Source organism: Hyperolius riggenbachi, chromosome 8, assembly GCF_040937935.1.
Source record: "Hyperolius riggenbachi isolate aHypRig1 chromosome 8, aHypRig1.pri, whole genome shotgun sequence".
NCBI classification, from domain to species: domain Eukaryota; kingdom Metazoa; phylum Chordata; class Amphibia; order Anura; family Hyperoliidae; genus Hyperolius; species Hyperolius riggenbachi.
The window spans coordinates 153,094,161-153,100,300 of NC_090653.1; the positions used below are offsets into that span (position 1 = coordinate 153,094,161).

General features: G+C 44.5%; 1 protein-coding gene across 3 annotated transcripts in view; it reads right to left on the reverse strand.

The window, feature by feature from the left end:
- LOC137527132 (ligand of Numb protein X 2-like) overlaps positions 1–5,827 on the reverse strand; it is an 80,220-nt gene extending 74,393 nt beyond the window's left edge. Inside the window, exon 1 of one of the 3 annotated variants that reach the window (XM_068247557.1) lies at positions 5,753–5,827. The gene's annotated coding sequence lies outside the window, so the exon portion shown is untranslated. Of the gene's footprint in view, positions 1–5,601 lie in introns of all 3 variants that reach the window. The other 2 variants (XM_068247556.1, XM_068247561.1) reach the window with 2 other exon arrangements.
- Between the last annotated feature and the right edge of the window lie 313 nt (positions 5,828–6,140).

The following is a 6,140-nucleotide window of genomic DNA, read 5'->3' on the forward strand; positions in this document are numbered from 1 at the left end:
TTAGAAAATAATGCAACTTGGATTTATGTTGGGAATACACCATTAGATTTTCTGGAAGATAGATGGTTTGATAGATAATTTCCGACAAGTCCGATCGTTTTCCTAATCGATTTCTCACAGAAGTAAGGGCCCGTTTCCACTTGTGCGATGTGAATCCATTGCGGAAAACGAATTTGCATGCGGATGCAAAGTCTAGCGCAAATTCACGTACGTTTTTGCGTATTTTTGTAAGTGTGCGATTTTAACCATGTCAGTGCCTGTGTGCTTTTACATTGATTTTAGGCAGATTTTTCCTGCACAGCAAACCACAAAGATTTCCTGACGAGTGTAAACAGGCCCATTTACTATCATTGGCTATGCGAATCTGCATGCAGAAAACGCATGCAGATTCCCTATAGTGGAAAAGGGCCCTGAATGGAACTGAAACGGAAAACCGATCTGAAAATTTATCGGACAGCAAATCTGCTGAAAAATCTCATTGTGTATTCCCAGCATTAGTCAGTTTTCTAAATTCTCATCCAGCTGCGGGCTGAAAATGAAGAAGGTAACTTTAACCTTCCTGGCGGTAAGCCCGAGCTGAGCTCGGGCTATGCCGCCGGAAGGCACCGCTCAGGCCCCGCTGGGCCGATTTGCATAAAGCACTTTGCTAGCTGCGTGCAGTGCCCGATCGCCGCCGCTACCCGCCGATCCGCTATCCGTCGCGCCGCAGCCGCCCCCCCCCCCAGACCCCGTGCGCTGCCTGGCCAATCAGTGCCTATGGGGTGGATAGGAATCCCCTTTGACGTCACGACGGGGGAAGCCCTCCAAGAGATCCCGTTCTTTGAACAGGATCTCCTGATCGCCGACGGCGATCGGAGGGGCTGGGGGGATGCCGCTGAGCAGCGGCTATCATGAAGCAAGACTTTGTCTCGCTACATGAAAAAAAAAAAAAATAAAAGATTTGCTGCCCCCTGGCGATTTTTTAGCAAACCGCCAGGAGGGTTAAGCAGCATTAAATTACAAAAAGCATTTCTACAGGCCTTATACACAATACAGTACATAGTAAAAAGTGGAAGTTTATAAATATGTAGTGTATTTTAAAGGAAATGTAGCAAGAACATTTTGAACATTTTGAATATTCCTGTATGCCAAACAAGAGTTAATCACTGGCCTTTTACTCTTTAGCATGATTGCGGCTTTGGTTTTAAACATGTAATTTCCATGCAGCTATTCTTTCTGCACGTGGCTCAATATGTTTCCAAAGCACAAATCAAACTGTTCTCTCTTGTGTATCCTGATACAGGAAGGGATGCTCACAGTATAAGGAAAACAAATTCCGACCTTATAATTACCACCATGGGCCTGCCGTCTACGTGGCTGTGAGCGTGACAGGTCTATCGATAAACACTATGCTAATAATTTTTGTACCTGCTTTACTGAAATTCAAAAAGCACCAAACAAGACTAGCTTTCACTCCATAGATTGCCCTATTCTTCTGATCTTCTGCTTGTAAAAATAAAAGGTGAAAAGGGATTTATGCCATTACTAAAGCCAGTGCTATCCAACGCCAGTCCTCGAGGGCCAAGGTCCTCACATGTTTTTGGAACAGCTATAATTAATTGATGGGACAGAATCAGAAAAGGTGCTTATCAATCAAGTGGAGTACATTTCTCAATACATCCTAAACACTGACATGTTGGACATGGATATGGCACTCGAGGACTGGAGTTGGACAGCCCTTATGCTGGGAATACACAATGAGTTTTTTTGGCAGATTTACTGGCCAATCGATTTTCTGATTGATTTTTCTGGTCGATTTCCATACACTTCCATGAGTAAATCGATCAGAAAAACAATCTAAACCAGAATGGACCTGTCAGAAACTATCGAGCCATCTACCTGCCAAAAAAAAAAAAAAAAAAAAAAAAAAACTTGTGTATTCCCAGCATGAATCTCATGCAATGTTTATATTTGATGCAGTTATTCCAGAGAATTTCTCTTTGGAAAAGTCAGTCATATGGCCCAGACATCCCTTTAGAAAAAAACATGAAGCTGGCAGCAGAGTGGGAGTTTTCCATTTGTGAACAGCTCTTAGTCTCTCAGCACCATGGGGAGGAGCTGGAGAACATGTCTTTGTAGCCAGCACTGCAGCTCAGCAGATACATATTCTAAAAGTTTCCAGCAGTAGCAATGCTGGCTACAAAGAGTTAAACAGCACAGGGAGGTGGCGGGTGAGGTCACTTTTCACATTTTTTTGGACAAAAAAACAAAACAAACAAAAAAAAAAACAGACATTGCTACCCCCTCACAGCTTTACCAGGTAAAGGTAAAGATTATCTAGAATCTGCCAGAAGAGGTAATTTCGATGGATTTTCATGAGAAAAAAAAAAAAATAATAATCAACCAAAACCATCAATCAGAAGGGCTAAAAAAAAATCCTCTAATCGGGGACAGGGCAATAGCGACAGTTGATCAGCGGCCCATAGCTCTGCACAATGCAACATATTGGCTCGATCCATTTTTGATAAATTTCCTACTGAAATCTACTGAAAATGTGCTGTATATGGTAGACACCGATGCCTCTATGACTACAATCTATGACTACTTTACAGTTGAAGAGGGATCAATGATTTTGCCAGGTGGTGATCTATTACGACCAGTTTCCACTGTGTGCCTACATGCGTCGTGCAAGATGTGATGCAAGAAACAGCGGTGCTGCAGAACAATACAGCATGCTGTCTAATTTTTTTCCCCCCACACATGCAAATCGGACAGCAGCCTATTGCTTTCAGTAGGCTGTGATTCCCCGTGAAAATGCTGGGAATTCAATCTATTGGAAACAGGCCCTTAAAGTGTACCTAAGATGGCTAGGGAGAAAAATGTATACATACCTGGGGTTTCCTCCAAACCCCTCCAGGTTGATTGCTCCCTTGCAGCCCTCTTCATCCGCCTGTATCGTCTGGAAGTTCTCCAGTCAGGCCAGTTGGCGCATGCGCAGTCTGGCCACACGTGCTCCCCCACCACATTCTGTGCCTACGCAGAAGTACCGTGCAGGGGCAGAAGGTTCCTGTGACGGGTGGGCATGTGCGCGGCTGGACATGCGCAGAACGCCACAGACTGGAGGGCTTTCGGGGGCCAGATTCAAGTCGAACCAGGCGGAGGAAAAGGGAGCGAACAGCCTGGAGGAAACCCCAGGTACGTATACATTTTCTCTCCCTATACATCTCAGGCCGGTTTCAGACTGCGGATTGGCGTTAGCGGTGCAGTCCGGGAACCGCACAAAAACAGCATACTAATGCGTAATCCCCGTCTGGCTGCTGGCCAAGCAGGAAGAGCCGCTCACTCCCTGTGGCCGCAGCAAGCGTGCGCGAAAGCATATTGCTAAAAACCACATCCGCGCATGTGCAACATGAAATACTATAGTGGGCATTTTAAAAAACCTGCGTTTCCATATACTTACATGACTTCTGGATCACCGCAGAACCGCACGGTAGCAAAAATTTGCCCTTGCGTCGTGGATGCAGCGAAAACATTGTACCGCGTTGGTATGAAACTCCCCATAGACTTTCATTGCCGTCTGGTGCAGTAAAATACCCCACCGCACTGTCCCAGTGTGAAACTGTCCTCAGGTTTACTAGTGTGGCTAGCTTAGCTTTCACTCAGGGAGCTAACCCCTACCATAGCCTTACATCCCTATCGTAGACTGCGGCCAATTTTTAGGGGGAAGGCAGTTAAAATTTGTGTGGTTTTGGAATGCGAGAAGAAACTGGAGTGCCTGGAGGAAATTTCCACAAACACCAGGAGAACATACAAACTCCCTGCAGGTAGTGCTCGGGGTCAGATACGAGCAGGCGCCCTATCCACTACGTCACCATACAAGACCTAGCTTAGCTGATGGTCTGTTTGAAATGGCTGACACAAAGCCTTTGAATAGGAGTACAGTGATATTAGTACACAGTCTTAGTGCATCTCAGAAATTCATTCTCCTAAGCACAAGATGACTGATTTATGAACCTGGTTGATATAAAGGCAATAATACCTGCGTGGTAACAGCGTGTTGAAACAGTTTGTGTTCCCTTGGGATGGATAGGTTTCAGGACACACCAGACGCATTCAGCCCTGGACAGGAGAGGAATTAAAAATAGATCTCACTACTACACCCTCTGCAGCTAACTAGCACACACATTGAGTGGTGTACAAAAATATACAGAATAAATTAAAGCTTTCTGCCACGTGTGATGCAACTGATGGAGTAATGACCACGTGGGCAGGCACCTGGTACAACCCACATAAAAACTCTTGATATAATAATATATGTAAGTGGACAAGGTATCACCTGAGTATCATTTCACAACGTTGTGAGCAACATGCTATAAAAATAGGCAGACTAATGAACAATGAATCTATTAGATTTATTGCCCACAGAATGTGCCTGCATGGCCATTCATAAAATACACAGAGATGTGGACAGATCCTTACAGCTCACTGAAAAAAAAAGTGCTTTATGCCTCCTGAAAAGTGTAAGGACAAGCAGTTATTTTGTATTTATATAGAGCTGACATCTTCCGAAGCGTTGTACACAGTATATATTGTCTTGTCACTTAACTGTCCCTCAGAGGGGCTCACAATCTAATCACTACCATAGTCATATGTCTATATATGTATAATGTAGTGTATGTATTGTAATCTAGGGCCAGTTATAGGGAGAAGCAAATTATCTGTATGTTTTTTGGGATGTGGGAGAAAACTGGAGTGCACAGAGAAAACCCACACAGACAAGGGGAGAACATACAAACTCTGTGCAAATAGTGCCCCAGCTGGGATTTGAACCAGGGACCCAGCGCTGCAAAGCGAGAGAGCTAACCACTACACCACCATCCCTGTATAGTAAATTCCAAGGAACCAGGAAAAGTAGTTTACTATATCAGAAATGTACTATATCAGAATTGGTCATATATTGTATATTTATACAGATGCGTTTGCTGGGACCTGAGAGCTGAGTTTACTATATCCAGGGGTTTACTATATCTGAGTTTACGCTATAACGAGATTCTACTGCACTATCCAAGTTGATGCAACTTTTTATGACAATTGTATGCAGCTTGAAAAAAAACAACAAACAAATCAAACGTTGAGGCATCTGCCTGTATAAATATTTAACCCCACCACGTTTCACCCCCCTTTAATTGGGGGCTTCATCAGGGGAAAGAGTGCTTAGTGCCAAGGTTGCAAAAGTGCTAAGAAAAAAACAACATTCAGAAAATAATACATTTCTACATATGCTTGCTCATGCGACACACATATACACCCCCCTCCCTCCCCACAATAATATAGATACAAAAAGTAAACCACAACAGCAGCAGTAATTCAACAAGAGTGAAAGTAAAGCTTCTCTCATCCAGCAGCAGTGCCAGCACGTTTACTGAGCTCACTGCACCCTGCTGTTTGTATCCCAGCAGCACAATATAAACATAACTGTGCTTTACATTCGCATCTGTTGTTAACAGGCAATAAGATCTATAGCCATCACCCGAGTTTGACAAAACATCAGAAAACTCGGACGAAAGCATCAGGCAATGTGTAGCTACAAGTCACAGGAAGCCGCTGACAGCTGGACAATACCTGCGAGGGCTGAACGAAGACCCGGGAAATAGCAGCAGCTCCCAGCATAAGCGGTCACGGCTCGGGTGACATTCTACCAGTGTGCTTCCCGTACAGTCACCCTGCGCCCTCCCGGTGTACAGATGGGGGGACAGCGCACACAGGGGCTCACCTAGGCACACAGCCGCCGCCCGCAACCTCACCTGGGTGGGTGGAGGAGAGGGAAGTGAGTCACCGGAGGAGGAGGGCGGACCGTGCAGCCAGGTAACCTGACACAAGAGGGAAAGTCACTCTCAACACTGCTGCTCATAGGGATAGATTTGTCTTTCGTCACTATTAATGGCGCGTTCTGATTAAACAAATGTCTCATGCTGACGTCTAATGAGTGTTTGAATTTTTCTGCTTCTTGCAGTGCATGCTTATTGACTATGCTACACAGAGGCAGTTCCCTGGAAGTTTAGCCTTTCTAGTTTGGGTTGTGTAATTATATGTAAATAGAAATGTTGCCATATATTATTATAATTATTGATTTATAAAACGCCAACATATTCCATGGCGCT